Raw genomic sequence first — 16,874 nt, forward strand, 5'->3', positions numbered from 1 at the left:
CAAACTTTAAAACGTTCTCAAATGATTGGGCTATTCCTGTGTGATTCAGCTTTTTCAGATCTTCTACCGTTTTCATCTTATCTCTCTTTAAGTCTTCAGTTGCAAAATTGTGATTTTTCAGAAAATACATGCGTTGCTATGGTTGCTATGCAATTAACTCAGAGGGGACAGTGAAACTGTTTGAATTTTCTCTTCATGTCCAAACAACTTCTTGCTACTCGCTCAATTTCCACTCAAGCCGCACAAATTATACATCGAAACGTAGGTATTTTTGCTGGCTTTCAGAAAATGTCCCTATCATTGTTGTGGGACTCATAGATATTTTGCAAATCTCCTCAGAGTAACACAAAGTCAGAAAACTCTCCATATAAACTCAATGGAGAGTTTGTTCAAAATCACCGCTGGATTTCTCTAATGAGAGGCATTTTCAAATTGTCATATCTCCTTAACGAAGCGAAGTTAAGACATGAGGCTTGTCCCCGTATATGTTCAGACACTCCTGACGCTCACAATTCAAGAATTTCTTTCTCACCTATTACCGTTCTGAAATGAGTTGGACTTGTTTGAGGGTAGGAAATTTGTCCCTCGCTCAGATTTCATCAGATTTCAATCTCTGGAAATGAACCACTTTTTTCTCTCGTCATATCTTTTTGATGGATTTCCACAGAGCCCTGAAAATTTCCATGACTGTTCACCAAAGCCTGCTGTTTCTTACGGTGAAAGAATGATTTTGATGCTCCATATAGATTTAGAGTTACCAAAGGTTGTTTGAGCGCAAGTCAAGGCAGTTTTTGCTTCGCCTCTACTCAGTTACAGTGTATTACAAGTCATATATCTTTAATAATTTATGTTTTATCTCTGAATTATGAAGACCTGAAGATTCCCCCATCTCTTCTGAATAAAACGATGCCTGAATGACCGTTCTAGCCTCTACGGTTAGGAAATTATGGCCATTTGTTCGAGTGGAATCCTGAATGTCAGAAATACACTGAAGAAAACTCACACCTCTCTCTGTGTCTGTGTAAGGGCTGACTACAGCAGGTGCAGCTAATTTAACTGACCTACATATACCAAGCCCAGACTCTCCACAGCTCCTGTTCCCTTTACTGTCTGTGTATGTGTGTCTGTGTATCAGTATTTCTCCTATGTTTAAGTATTACTCCTCAATCATAGTATTTCTGCTAAAACAAAGTACTTCTGCTAAATCATAGTACTTCTGCTAAATCATAGTATTTTTGCTAAATCATAGTATTTTTGCTAAATCATGGTATTTGTGCAAAATCATGGTTTTGAGGCCAAATCATAATATTTGTTATTTTATAATATATGTGCTGAATATATTATATGTGCCAAATCATAGTATTTATCCCAAATTATAGTATTTATGCCAAATTACAGTATTTCTGCTAAAAAGCAGAAATAGTCCTTTTTAGCAGGAATTTCTGCCAAAAGATAGTATTTATGTTAAAACATAGTATTTCTGCTAAATCAGAGTATTCCTGCCAAATCATAGTATTTGTACTGAAACATAGTACTTCTGCCCAATCATAGTATTTGTACTGAATGATAGTACTTGTGCCAAATCATAGTATTTGTTCCAAAGCATTGTATTTGTATGGAGTCATAGTATTTCTTCTAAATCATAGTATTTCAATCAAATCTCAGTAGTTGTTGTTAAAACGAAGTATTATTGCCAAATCATAGTATTTGAACCAATCATAGTATTTCTGCTAAATCATAGCATTTGTGCCAAATCATGGTATTTGTGCAAAAACATAGTATGTCTGAAAAACCATAGTATATCTCTTATGTTATAGTATTACTACTAAGGCATAGTACTTGTGCCAAATCATAGTATTTGTTGCACATCATAGTATTGGAACCAAAACATAGTATTTGTCCCAAAGCATCGTATTTGTATGGAGTAATAGTATTTCTTCTAAATCATAGTATTACAATCAAATCTCAGTAGTTGTGTTAAAATGCAGTATTATTGCCAAATCATAGTATTTGTACCCAATCATAGTATTTTTGCCATGTCATCGTATTTGTGCCGAATCATGGTATTTTTGCCAAATCGTGGTATTTGTGCCCAATTAATAATTCTGTTATGTTATAGTATTACTACTAAGTCATAGTATTTCTGCGTTGTTATAGTATTTGTGCTAAAACGTAGTATCTCTGCCAAGTCATAGAATTAATGCAATTTCATAGTTTTTTTTAGGAAATCTGTTATGTTATAGTATTACTACTAAGTCATAGTATTTCTGCCAAAACATAGTATTTGTGCCAAAGCATCGTATTTGTATGGAGTCATAGTATTTCTTCTAAATCATAGTATTTCAATCAAATCTTAGTAGTTGTTGTTAAAACGCAGTATTATTGCCAAATCATAGTATTTGTACCCATTCATAGTATTTCTGCTAAATCATAACATTTGTTCCAAATCATGGTATTTGTGCAAAAACATAGTATGTCTGCAAAACCATAGTATATCTCTTATGTTATAGTATTACTACTAAGGCATAGTATTTCTGCCAAATCATAGTATTTGTACTGAATCATAGTACTTGTGCCAACTCATAGTATTTGTTGCACATCATAGTATTGGAACCAAAACATAGTATTTGTCTCAAAGCATCGTATTTGTATGGAGTAATAGTATTTCTTCTAAATCATAGTATTTCAATCAAATCTCAGTAGTTGTGTTAAAATGCAGTATTATTGCCAAATCATAGTATTTGTACCCAATCATAGTATTTTTGCCAAATCGTGGTATTTGTGCCCAATTAATAATTCTGTTATGTTATAGTATTACTACTAAGTCGTAGAATATCTGTTATGTTATAGTGTATCTGCGAAATATAGTATGTGTGCCAAATCATAGTATTTATACCAAATCACAGTATCTGTGCTAAAACATAGTATTTCTGCCATATTGTGGTATTTGTGGGAGAACATTGAACTGTTATGTTATAGTATTACTACTAAGTCATAGTATTTCTGCGTTGTTATAGTATTTGTGCTAAAACGTAGTATCTCTGCCAAGTCATAGAATTAATGCAATTTCATAGTTTTTTTTAGGAAATCTGTTATGTTATAGTATTACTACTAAGTCATAGTATTTCTGCCAAATCATAGTATTTGTGCCAAATTACAGTATTTCTGCTAAAACGCAGAAATACTACCTTTTAGCAGGAATTTCTACCAAAAGATAGTATTTCTGCCAAATCAGAGTATTTCTTCTAAATCATAGTATTTCAATCAAATCTCAGTAGTTGTGTTAAAATGCAGTATTATTGCCAAATCATAGTATTTGTACCCAATCATAGTATTTTTGCCATGTCATCGTATTTGTGCCGAATCATGGTATTTTTGCCAAATCGTGGTATTTGTGCCCAATTAATAATTCTGTTATGTTATAGTATTACTACTAAGTCGTAGAATATCTGTTATGTTATTGTGTATCTGCGGAATATAGTATGTGTGCCAAATCATAGTATTTATACCAAATCACAGTATCTGTGCTAAAACAAAGTATTTCTGCCATATTGTGGTATTTGTGCAAGAACATTGAACTGTTATGTTATAGTATTACTACTAAGTCATAGTATTTCTGCGTTGTTATAGTATTTGTGCTAAAATGTAGTATCTCTGCCAAGTCATAGAATTACTGCAATTTCATAGTTTTTTTTAGGAAATCTGTTATGTTATAGTATTACTACTCAGTCATAGTATTTCTGCCAAATCATAGTATTTGTGTGAATTTGTATACTGTATTATCACTGTATTATGTAGTGGCTAAGTAGGGGCTGTTTACTAAGTGCATCAGTGTAAATAGGTCATCTCTTGTGTTGGAGTGCCCTCTTGTGGCGCCTTTTGGGTAGCGCCTTAGTAAACGGGAACCCTGTAAAAAGTGGCATCAGACTGATTTGTAGTGGAGGAATTTGTTGCCAGTTTTCTTAATCTTTAATCTGTATGCATGTTGTAATGCATACCCTGTTCTTAATCATAGAAACCACACCATATCACCTCTCCACATCCTCCTACTGTATGCCATACCTCCCTGTACCATCCATCTGACTGCAATAAACTCCACCTGTGGTAATCTAATCCCTGGATGTCAGCCTCTCCTTCTGACCGAGGATAGTCATAGTATTTGTGCTAAAACATAGTATTTCTTCCAAATCATAGTATTTGTGCCAAAGTATAGTATTTCTTCCAAATCATAGTATAAATGCACAATAAAGGTTCTTGAGCCACATCAGTGTTTGTGCCAAATCTTAGTATTTCTTCTAAATCCTAGTAATTCTGCTCAATGATAGAATTTCTGCTATGCTGTAGTACTTTTTTCCTAGATTGTAGTACTTCTGCTAAGTCAAAGTATTTCATGTAAATCATAGTATTTCTACCAAGTCCCAGTGTTTCTGCTAAATCATAAATAAGGTTTTAGTACAAATTGTATGATTTGGCAGAACTTTCTGTGTTCCAGCACAAATGCTATGATTTGGCAGGAAAAAAATATTATTTAGTATAAATACTAAGTTTTAGCAGAAATACTATGTTTAAACTTTAAAAAATTCTGCTATTTCTGATGATGTGTGTTATGACTTTTGACCATTGAAATGAATGGAACACATTATCAATGTGGTCACTGATTTTGCATGATGGGCTGAGCTGTGTTTTAGCTCAGTGAGATAAGCATCCGTTCTCAGACTGGGAGGCCTGGGTTCAAATCCAGCTTATGGCAACATTTCTTTCACTTAACAGTTAAACTATTTTTTAACTCTTTTCAACACAAATTTCATCTTTTTCACCCCTTTTCAGCAAAATTTTCAGTTTTTTTAACCCCTTTTCAGCACAAATCCAAACCTTTTCAGCTCTTTTTCAGCAAAAACCTCTTTTCAGCAGAATTCTGCTCATTCACCTCTTTTCAGCAGAAATTCTGCTGATTGAACTCTTTTCAGCAGAATTTTCACCTCTTTTTTTTACCCAAATTCTGCTTATTCACCTCTTCTGATAAATTTTCAGCCTTTCCACCTCTTATCAGCACAATTCTCAGCAGCTTCTGCTCATTTCAGCACAATTGTCAATCTCTCCACCTCTTCTTTGTGAGAAAGTGTTTGGCTCAGTGAGCTAAATAGCTGCCCTTTGACCAGGAGGTCCAGGTTCAAATCCTGCTCAGGGCAGCTTTTTTTTTTTTTTTTTTTTTTTTTTTCTTCAACTTTTTCAGCTTTTTTCAGCAGACATCTGCAGCGTTAAGGCATCCACACTGCATTTTCGCAGGAAATGCACATTTTTTTCTAGTTCTTTATTATTATTCCGGGTGTTTCCGTACACTTTTCGCCGTTAAACTACTTCCACAATTTTCAGCCGATTTTCACCATTCAAATTTTAAACTATTCAGCTATTTTTGCTAATTCCTGCTATGATTTTTGCTATTTTTAACTATTATACTTTTTAAAATATTCCACTTTTTTCCTTTAATTTGTCCCATTGAAATGAATGGGAAACTTCAGCAATTCTGCTAAAATTTGCTTGTTTTTGAAACTTAACTACTTCCTCATATTTTCACCTAGAACAACCATTCAAACTTTAAAATGTTCACAAATTATTGGGCTATTCAGGTATGATTCAGCTTTTTCAAATCTTTTACTGTTTTACTTTTATGCCTCTTAAAGTTTTGAGTTGCAAAATTGTGATTTTTCACAAAATACATGTGTTGTTATGGTTGCTATGCTCTTGGCTTCCAGTGTGCCACTGAAGGTTTTGCAATTTTCACTTCATGTCCGAACAACTTCCTGCTACTTGCTCAATTTTCACTCAACTTCCACAAATTATACATCAAAACGTAGGTATTTTTGCTGGCTTTCAGAAAATGTCACCATCATTGTTGTGGGATTTATAGAATTTTTGCAAATCTCCTCAGACTAACACAAGGTCAGAAAACTCTCCATATAAAGTGAATGGAGAGCTTGTTCAAAATCACCGCTGGATTTCTGTAATGAGAGGCATATTCGAATCGTCATATCTCCTTAACGAAGCAAAGTTAAGACATGAGGCTTGTCCCCGAATATCTTCAGACACCCCTGACGCTCACAATTCAAGAATTTCTTTCTCACCTATTACCGTTCTGAAATGAGTTGGACTTGTTTGAGGGTAGGAAATTCGTCCTTCGCTCAGATTTCTTCAGATTTCAAACTGTGGAAATGAACCACTTTTTTCTCTCGTCATAACTTTTTGTTGGATTTCCACAGAGACCTGAAAATTTCCATGATTGTTCACCAAAGCCTGCTGTCTCTTACGGTGAAAGAATGATATCGATACTCCAAATAGATTTCAAGTCACAAAGCGTTGTTTGAGGGCAAGTCAAGGCAGTTTTTGCTTCGCTCTACTCAGTTATGGTGCATTAGAAGTCAAATATCTTTAATAATTCATATTTTAATGATAAATTGTAAACACTGGAAGATTCCCCCATCTCTTCTGAACAAAACGGTGTAAGAATGACCGCTCTAGCCCCTACGGTTTGGAAATTATGGTCATTTGTTTGAGGGGAGTCCTCACTATGAGAAATAGGCTGCAATAATCCTGTGCCTCTCTGTGCTGCGTGTGTAAAAAGAGGCACATGTTTTGGCGGGAAAAAGTACACAGGCTCTCTGATTGGTGGATTCAAATTCAGCAGCTCCCAGGCTGACCTAGAAACTTACTTCTCTCTCCCTGTGCATTTTTTTGCTGATTTTTTCATTTAACAAGTATATTTGAGGGACCCTCAGCATGTTCAGCATTTTTTCAGCTGTCCATTTTGCTTTTCCAATTTTTCTGTTTAACTTATTACTATTGTGCTAAATAATACTATTTCTGCTATTTTATAAGATTTGTGCCTAATATAGTATTTCTGCTAAATTACAATATTTCTGCTTTTTATACTATTTGTGCTAAAACATAGTATTTCTACTAAATGTAGTATTTATGCTTAATCATACTATTTCTGCTTTTTATGGGATTTGTGCCTAATATAGTATTTCTGCTTTTTATAGGATTTTTGCTCAAACATAGTATTTCTACTAAATGTAGTGTTTATGCTTAATCATCCTATTTCTGCTTTTTATAGGATTTGTGCTTAATATAGTATTTCTGCTAAATTATAGTATTTCTGCTTTTTATAGTATTTGTGCTAAAACATAGTATTTCTACTAAATGTAGTATTTATGCTTAATCATAGTATTTCTATATATTTCTGCCTGGTCCCCAGGCAGCCAATCCTCTGTGAGGACTGAGAAATTCAAATTTTCAAATCAGGGCCTGCACGGCTTCCCAGCCAATCATATATGTGTCCTGAGGCATTCAAATTTGCATATTGGGGCCTTCATGGCTTCTAAGCCAGCCAATCATATCTGAGGGCTGAGGAATTCAAATCCACAAATCAGGGCCTGCACAGCTTCCCAGCCAGCCAATCATGTATGTGGGCTCCAGGTATTCAAATTTGCATATTGGGGAATTCGTGGCTTCTAAGTCAACAAGTCATCCATGTCATATATCTCTAAAAATTCATATTTTAATGATAAATTGTCAACACTTGAAGATTCCCCCATCTCTTCTGAACAAAACGGTGTAAGAATGACCGCTCTAGCCCCTATGGTTAGGAAATTATGGTCATTTGTTTGAGGGGAATCCTCACTATGTGAAATAAACTGAAAGAAGCAGGTCTATGTCTCTGTGCTGCGTGTGTAAAAAGATGCACCTGTTTTGGCGGGAAAACGTAAACAGCCTCTCTGATTGGTGGATTCAAATTCAGCAGCTCCCAGGCTGACCTAGAAACTTAGTCCTCTCTCCCTGTGTGTGTGTGTGTGTGTGTGTGTGTGTGTGTGTGTGTGTGTGTGTGTGTGTTTAGTGGGAGAGAGAGGACCCTGCCCTTATTTGACAGCATGTCATTGTAGGATTTAAATTGAACATAGTTAGACTGGTTGACTGGATTAGAGCCTGTGTTTGTGTGTCCCTCTGTGCATTTGTGTTTCAATAAGTTATTACCATTCTGCTAAATCATAGTATTTCTGGTACTTTTCGGTACTTGTGCTAAATACAGTATTTCTGCTAAATCATACTATTTCTGCTTTTCATAGGATTTATGCCTAATATAGTATTTCTGCTAAATTATAGTATTTCTGCTTTTTATAGGATTTGTGCCTAACATAGTATTTCTGCTAAATTATAGTATTTCTGCTTTTTATAGGATTTGTGCCTAACATAGTATTTCTGCTAAATTATAGTATTTCTGCTTTTTATACTATTTGTTCTAAATTATAGTATTTCTGCTTTTTATAGGATTTGTGCTTAATATAGTATTTCTGCTAAATTATAGTTTTTCTTCTTTTTATAATTTTTGTGCTAAAACATAGTATTTCTACTAAATGTAGTATTTATGCTTAATAATAGTATTTCTATATATTTCTGCCAGGTCCCCAGGCAGCCAATCCTCTGTGAGGACTGAGACATTCAAATTTTCAAATCAGGGCCTGCACAGTTTCCCAGCCAATCAAATAAGTGTCCTGAGGCATTCAAATTTGCATATTGGGGCCTTCATGGCTTCTAAGCCAGCCAATCATATCTGAGGGCTGAGGAATTCAAATCCACAAATCAGGGCCTGCACGGCTTCCCAGCCAGCCAATCACATATGTGGTCTCAGGCATTCAAATTTGCATATTGGGGAATTCGTGGCTTCTAAGTCAACAAGTCATCCATGTCATATATCTCTAAAAATTCACATTTTAATATTAAATTGTCAACACTTGAAGATTCCCCCATCTCTTCTGAACAAAACGGTGTAAGAATGACCGTTCTAGCCCCTACGGTTAGGAAATTACGGTCATTTGTTTGAGGGGAGTCGTCACTATGAGAAATAGACTGCAAAAATCCTGTGTCTCTCTGTGCTGCTGCGTGTGTAAACAGATGCACCTGTTTTGGTGGGGAAAAGTGCACAGCCTCTCTGATTGGTGGATTCAAATTCACCAGCTCCCAGGCTGACCTAGAAACTTACTTCTCTCTCCCTGTGTGTGTGTGTGTGTGTGTCTGTGTGTGTGTGTGTGTGTGTGTGTGTGTGTGTGTGTGTGTGTGTGTGTGACAGAGAGAGAGAGAGAGAGAGAGAGAAAGGCTTTTAATGGGATGATCTCATTCTAAGATTTAAATTCAATATATTTAGACTGGTTGACTGAATTGGATCTTGTGTGTGGGTCTCTCTGTGCATGTGTGTTTCCTCATGTGTACATATTTGTGATTGTGTGGCTGTAATAAATTTTTTTGCAGATTTTTGTCATTTAACAAGTATATTTGAGGGACCCTCAGCATGTTCAGCATTTTTTCAGCTGTCCATTTTGCTTTTCCAATTTTTCTGTTTAACTTATTACTATTGTGCTAAATCATACTGTTTCTGCTATTTTATAAGATTTGTGCTTAATATACTATTTCTGCTTTTATAGGATTTGTGCTTAATATAGTATTTCTGCTAAATGTAGTATTTATGCTTAATCATACTATTTCTGCTTTTCATAGTATTTGTGCTTAATATAGTATTTCTGCTAAATTTAGTATTTCTGATTAATTATAGTTTTTCTACTAAATCATAGTACAGTATTTCTGCTTTTTATGGGATTTGTGCTAAAACAAAGTATTTCTACTAAATGTAGTATTTGTGCTTAATCATACCATTTCTGCTTTTTATAGGATTTGTGCTTAATATAGTATTTCTGCTAAATTATAGTATTTCTGCCAAATTATAATATTTGTGCTAAAACATAGTCTCAATTTAAAATTACAATATTCATAGTTCATCACAGTGTCTCTGGTAAATCACAATATTTCTGCTCTGTTGTACTATTTTTCTAAATCATAGTGTTTCTGTAATGTTTAAGTATTTTTGGCTAAATATATTCTTTCTGTTATCTTATACTATTTCTCCTAAATTCTTGTATTTTTGAGAAGTTATCATGTTTCTGGTAAGTTACAATATTTCTGCTAAATTCTGCTATGCTATTGTATTTCTGCCAAGTATTATGTTTCCTCTAAGATATTGCAGTTCTGCTAAGTTATTCCATTTTAGCAAACTTCTTTTGCTTCTGCAAAGTTTTTACAATTTCTGCAACTTTTCAGCTTTTTCAGCTACTTTTTGCATACAGCTTCAGCTTTAAGCATCCACACTGCATTTTCGCAGGAAATGCAAATTTTTCTAGTTATTATTATTATTATTATTCTGGGTGTTTCCGTACACTTTTCGCCATTAAACTACTTCCACAATTTTCAGCCGATTTTCACCGTTCAAATTTTAAACTATTCAACTATTTTTGCTAATTTCTGCTATGATTTTTGCTATTTTTAACTATTATACTTTTTAAAATATTCCACTTTTTTCCTTTAATTTGTCCCATTGAAATGAATGGAAATCTTCCAAAATTCTGCTAAATTTTGCTTGTTTTTGAAACTTAACTACTTCCTCATACTTTCACCTAGAACAACCATTCAAACTTTAAAATGTTCACAAATTATTGGGCTATTCAGGTATGATTCAGCTTTTTCAAATCTTTTACTGTTTTACTTTTATGCCTCTTAAAGTTTTGAGTTGCAAAATTGTGATTTTTCACAAAATACATGCGTTGTTATGGTTGCTATGCTCTTGGCTTCCAGTGTGCCACTGAAGGTTTTGCAATTTTCTCTTCATGTCCGAACAACTTCCTGCTACTTGCTCAATTTTCACTCAACTTCCACAAATTATACATCAAAACGTAGGTATTTTTGCTGGCTTTCAGAAAATGTCACTATCATTGTTGTGGTATTCATAGAACTTTCGCAAATCTCCTCAGACTAACACAAGGTCAGAAAACTGTCCATATAAAGTCAATGGAGAGCTTGTTCAAAATCACCGCTGCATTTCTGTAATGAGAGGCATATTCGAATCGTCATATCTCCTTAACGAAGCAAAGTTAAGACATGAGGCTTGTCCCGGTATATCTTCAGACACTCCTGACGCTCACAATTCAAGAATTTCTTTCTCACCTATTACCGTTCTGAAATGAGTTGGACTTGTTTGAGGGTAGGAAATTCGTCCTTCGCTCAGATTTCTTCAGATTTCAAAGTCTGGAAATGAACCACTTTTTTCTCTCGTCATAACTTTTTGTTGGATTTCCACAGCGACCTGAAAATTTCCATGATTGTTCACCAAAGCCTGCTGTCTCTTACGGTGAAAGAATGATATCGATACTCCAAACAGATTTCAAGTTACAAACCGTTGTTTGAGGGCAAGTCAAGGCAGTTTTTGCTTCGCTCTACTCAGTTATGCTGCATTACAAGTCAAATATCTTTAATAATTCATATTTTAATGATAAATTGTTAACACTGGAAGATTCCCCCATCTCTTCTGAACAAAACGGTGTAAGAATGACCGCTCTAGCCCCTACGGTTAGGAAATTATGGTCATTTGTTTGAGGGGAGTCGTCACTATGAAAAGTAGGCTGCAATAATCCTGTGCCTCTCTGTGCCTGCGTGTGTAAAAAGGTGCACCTCTTTTGGCGGGAAAACGTAAACAGGCACTCTGATTGGTGGATTCAAATTCAGCAGCTCCCAGGCTGACCTAGAAACTTACTTCTCTCTCCCTGTGTGTCTGTGTGTGTGTGTGTGTCTGTGTGTGACAGAGAGAGAGAGAGAGAGAGAGAGAGAGAGAGAGAGAAAGCCTTTTAATGGGATGATCTCATTCTAAGATTCTAATTTAATATATTTAGACTGGGTGACTGAATTTGATCTTGGTAGTGTGTCTCTCTGTGCATGTGTGTTTCCTTATGTGTACGTATTTGTGATTGTGTGGCTGTTATAGATTTTTTTGCTAATTTTTTTCATTTAACAAGTATATTTGAGGGACCCTCAGCATGTTCAGCATTTTTTCAGCTGTCCATTTTGCTTTTCCAGTTTTTCTGTTTAAGTTATTACTATTGTGCTAAATCATACTGTTTCTGCTATTTCATAAGATTTGTGCAAAATATAGTATTTCTGCCAAATATAGTATTTCTGATTAATTATAGTTTTTCTACTAAATCATAGTACATTTTTCCTCTTTTTATAGGATTTGTGCTAAAACATAGTATTTCTACTAAATGTAGTATTTATGCTTAATCATACTATTTTTGCTTTTTATAGGGTTTGTGCTTAATATAGTATTTCTGCTAAATTATAGTATTTCTGCTTTTTATAGTATTTGTGCTAAAACATAGTATTTCTACTAAATGTAGTATTTATGCTTAATCATACTATTTTTGCTTTTTATAGGGTTTGTGCTTAATATAGTATTTCTGCTAAATTATAGTATTTCTGCTTTTTATAGTATTTGTGCTAAAACATAGTATTTCTACTAAATGTGGTATTTATGCTTAATCATACTATTTCTATATATTTCTGCCAAGTCCCCAGGCAGCCAATCCTCTGTGAGGACTTAGACATTCAAATTTTCAAATCAGGTCCTGCACGGTTTCCCAGCCAATCATATATGTGTCCTGAGGCATTCAAATTTGCATATTGGGGCCTTCATGGCTTCTAAGCCAGCCAATCATATCTGAGGGCTGAGGAATTCAAATCCACAAATCAGGGCCTGCACAGCTTCCCAGCCAGCCAATCATGTATGTGGGCTCCAGGTATTCAAATTTGCATATTGGGGAATTCGTGGCTTCTAAGTCAACAAGTCATCCGTGTCATATATCTCTAAAAATTCATATTTTAATGATAAATTGTCAACACTTGAAGATTCCCCCATCTCTTCTGAACAAAACGGTGTAAGAATGACCGTTCTAGCTCCTACGGTTAGGAAATTATGGTCATTTGTTTGAGGGGAGTCGTCATTATGAGAAATAGACTGCAATGATCCTGTGCCTCTCTGTGCTGCGTGTGTAAAAAGAGGCACATGTTTTGGAGGGAAAGAGTGCACAGGCTCTCTGATTGGTGGATTCAAATTCAGCAGCTCCCAGGCTGACCTAGAAACTCACTTCTCTCTCCCTGTGTGTATGTGAGTGTGTGTGTGTGTGTGTGTGTGTGTGTGTGTGTGTGTGTGTGTGTGTGTGTGTGTGTGTGTGTGTGTGTGACAGAGAGAGAGAGAGAGAAAGGCTTTTAATGGGATGATCTCATTCTAAGATTCAAATTCAATATATTTAGACTGGTTGACTGAATTGGATCTTGTGTGTGTGTCTCTCTGTGCATGTGTGTTTTCTTATGTGTACATATTTGTGATTGTGTGGCTGTTATAGATTTTTTTGCTGATTTTTTTCATTTAACAAGTATAGTTGAGGGACCTTCAGCATGTTCATCATTTTTTCAGCTGTCCATTTTGCTTTTCCAATTTTTCTGTTTAAGTTATTACTATTGTGCTAAATCATACTATTTCTGCTATTTTATAAGATTTGTGCCAAATACAGTATTTCTGCCAAATATAGTATTTCTGATTAATTATAGTTTTTTCTACCAACTCATAGTACAGTATTTCTGCTTTTTATAGGGTTTGTGCTAAAATATAGTATTTCTACTAAATGTAGTATTTATGCTTAATCATACTATTTTTGCTTTTTATAGGATTTTTGCATTATATAGTATTTCTGCTTTTTATAGGATTTGTGCTTAATATAGTATTTCTGCTAAATTATAGTATTTCTGCTTTTTATAGTATTTGTGATAAAACATAGTATTTGTACTAAAAGGAGTAATTATGCTTAATTATAGTATTTCTATATATTTCTGCCAGGTCCCCAGGCAGCCAATCCTCTGTGAGGACTTAGACGGTGTAAGAATGACCGCTCTAGCCCCTACGGTTTGGAAATTATGGTCATTTGTTTGAGGGGAGTCCTCACTATGAGAAATAGGCTGCAATAATCCTGTGCCTCTCTGTGCTTCTATGGAACGCCAGGACTGCCATAATGAATTAATTAAATACACCATTAAATAATTAATTAAATGTGGCAATAATTAATTAAAATTGGAATTAATTAATTAAATAAATAGTTATGACACATGTAATTAATTAATTATTGACACATTTAATTAATTATTTATGTATTTCACATTTTAATTAATTATTGACACATTTAATTAATTAATTATTGACACATTTAATTAATTATTTATGTATTTCACATTTTAATTAATTATTGACACATTTCATTAATTATTTAATGATTTATTTATTTCATTTTGGCAGTCCTGACGCCTGGCTCTCATCATGAAATAATTTTATCTGTCAGCCTCACCCATCAAACTCAGGGGGCGGGGTTAACGCTGATCGAGTCAAAACCATTGCTTTGGCCTGGTGGCCATTGTTTCTAGCACACAACAACCGGCATGTGGAAGCTAACAGAACTGAGCTTTGAAAAACCCTGTTTGTGTGTCACCAAATACCGTTTTAATATTTTTTTAGCCGAGAATGTAGTGGTTTAATCTTCATGTGTCTGGTCGGTTTTTCAAGATACAGCCTCTTTGCAAAAGTGCTTCGATGATTTCGGAGATGTCTGCCCAGTCTCACGGCAAAGCGTGGGATAGACCCGCTCGCCTCGCAAGCAATCCCACCGACAAAGCGCAGGCCCCGGTACACAGCTGTAGTAACCCCCGCTGACTTCTTTTACTGAGGTTATATTTATCGATGTTTTATTTCCTGATGTTCTTATGTGTCCTACGTGTTTCAGTCGCCAATTCTGAATTATAACTAACATTAAAAACATGTTTAAGGAGGAGAGAGAGCAAATAAATCTGTTTAACATCTGATCTTTGGGTTTTTGTTCAGTAATCAGCGTGACCTGTGTATAAACACATAAAAGAGATAACGTTGGTGTTTCCGTCATGTAGTAACTGCTGGCTTTAACTGTACAAAGGTTGTTCGACACTATGAAACACATACAGACTTCATGATGTTCGGCTAATATTTTTATTGTGAATATTAATCATGCTGACCTCGCTCTGTACACCACGCAGCGAGGTCAGCATATCCACGATATCCTCAGCTCCATGAGTTAACACAAAGTTTCCCAGCTGACTATCTAACTGCCAACTATTCCAGAGACGTGAAAATATACAGCATAAAGAAAAGTGTAAGAGACTCAGCAGCAGATTAGAATAACAGTTATACATTTAATAAATCACCAAATGAATCCAAGAAACGAGCAAACCTGTTCCGACAATTTGAGTTTGTATTCCCTCAGCTGCAGACTCGCTGCTGTTTAAATGTTTGAAAAGGAAGATTAGATATAAAAAACGTCAAACATAGACTCAGTCTGCCTTCACATTTGATATGAGGCCAGCACGTATAGTGGCCTCAGCAGGCTATTACTGAAATACACGTGCTATATCATAAACTATGATATAAACAGGGAGGTCCTATTAACATGTTTAGTTTTAAAGGACACCTTCCTGCCTTTAGTCTCATTCATGAGCAGTATTAGTTTTCTTCTAACATCCAGAAGTCTGCACAATGTGTTTCATAGTTTGTAACAAGCCTTTGACAGGTAAACATAACATGACCGAAAAAGCAAAAAAAAAAGAAAAAAAAAAGAGAGAGAGTGTTGACATAAGAAGAGAAAATTCTCTCAATTATGGAGACAGACAAATGGTTCATTTATGTTTGATGTGTGTTTATTCCTCCCTAAATATCGTCGGTGAAGTTCGCCATGCATGTCAGATTTTCCTGCGCATTTTTATACCTCTGCCAACAGAGAGAGAAAAAAAATCACATTCTAACAGACAGCTGGTGCTTAGAATACAGTTGAATAACTATTAAAAAACAGATAATATTTAGATGATAGTTCAGTCTAACACATGTGCCAGTGAACCATTAAACGTCTGTGAAACTATGCAGTTATGAAACGTAACTTTAACCTCAGCCAAACCGATTTGCTCAGTTGTAAATAAAACAGCGAAGTAAACGTGACCCGACAGACAGAACCTGAGTGAATGAAGTCCAGCGTTTAACCACTGAGAGCTAAAACTCAGCTGAGGTTTGAAAGCTGTGTGCCGGTGATTGGACATCAGCCGCTGATAAAGCTGTTCGCCTATAAAGTGCTCTGTAAGGAAACGAGCTCCAGCAGCTCTGCGCTCGGGGAAAATACTATATTTCCTTATCTTGTGCAGAAAAATGCGCTGACATTGCGTTATATCGAGCACCGGCTGCCCAGTTAAACTGTGACTATCACCAGGTAACGTAGGCGTGTTTCTTGAATTAGCAGCAGGTGTTAAACAGCTGACAGATGAGGAGGAGGATGCATGCAGGTAAACTGAGGGTCTGTTGAGCTGATCGCTGGTTTCGTGAGAAAAATGTCAGCTCGTTCTTTATGTTACAGAAGCACAGAGACACAAAACCAGGCGGAAAGAGACGATCGTTCGGTGAAAATGAGAATCTGCGAATGCAACATGTGGAACACGGAGAGTGGAATATGTAAACAAACCGGTTAACGTAACCCCTTCGGTGCACTCTGCATGCTAACTGTTAGCAGAGCTAGTGAAATCTCTGAAAACATCTGAGCACTTTTGCAAACATGTTCTATGTTGACAACCTGACCAGACATACGTCGCGACATTCGCGGCTAAAACACTGTTAAAAGTGTAGCTGGTGACAGAAAAACGGGGTATTTTAAAACTACACCACCACCATTGCTGCTTGTGATTTGATCTGCATTCTGGGATAACTGGCTGCCCCAAGTCTACACAAGCAATCGATTTTCTAGGATCGACCTGTTTTGACTTACTTTGCACGGCAACCAATCAAATGTTAGAGAAGCTGCATGGGCAGCGTTAACCCCGCCCCCTGAGTTTGATGGGTGAGGCTGACAGATAAAATTATTTCATGACGAGAGCCAGGCGTCAGGACT

At 35.6% G+C, this 16,874-nt stretch overlaps 1 protein-coding gene across 2 annotated transcripts in view; it reads right to left on the bottom strand.

Annotated features, from left to right (window-relative positions):
• tmcc3 (transmembrane and coiled-coil domain family 3) overlaps positions 1-16,874 on the bottom strand; it is a 231,490-nt gene that overhangs the window by 53,162 nt on the left and 161,454 nt on the right. The window lies entirely within an intron of this gene.

Source organism: Aulonocara sp. 'chitande type north' Nkhata Bay, linkage group LG17, assembly GCF_057382095.1.
Source record: "Aulonocara sp. 'chitande type north' Nkhata Bay isolate Kocher_YH1m ecotype deep benthic linkage group LG17, A_spYH_male_GT1.1, whole genome shotgun sequence".
NCBI classification, from domain to species: domain Eukaryota; kingdom Metazoa; phylum Chordata; class Actinopteri; order Cichliformes; family Cichlidae; genus Aulonocara; species Aulonocara sp. 'chitande type north' Nkhata Bay.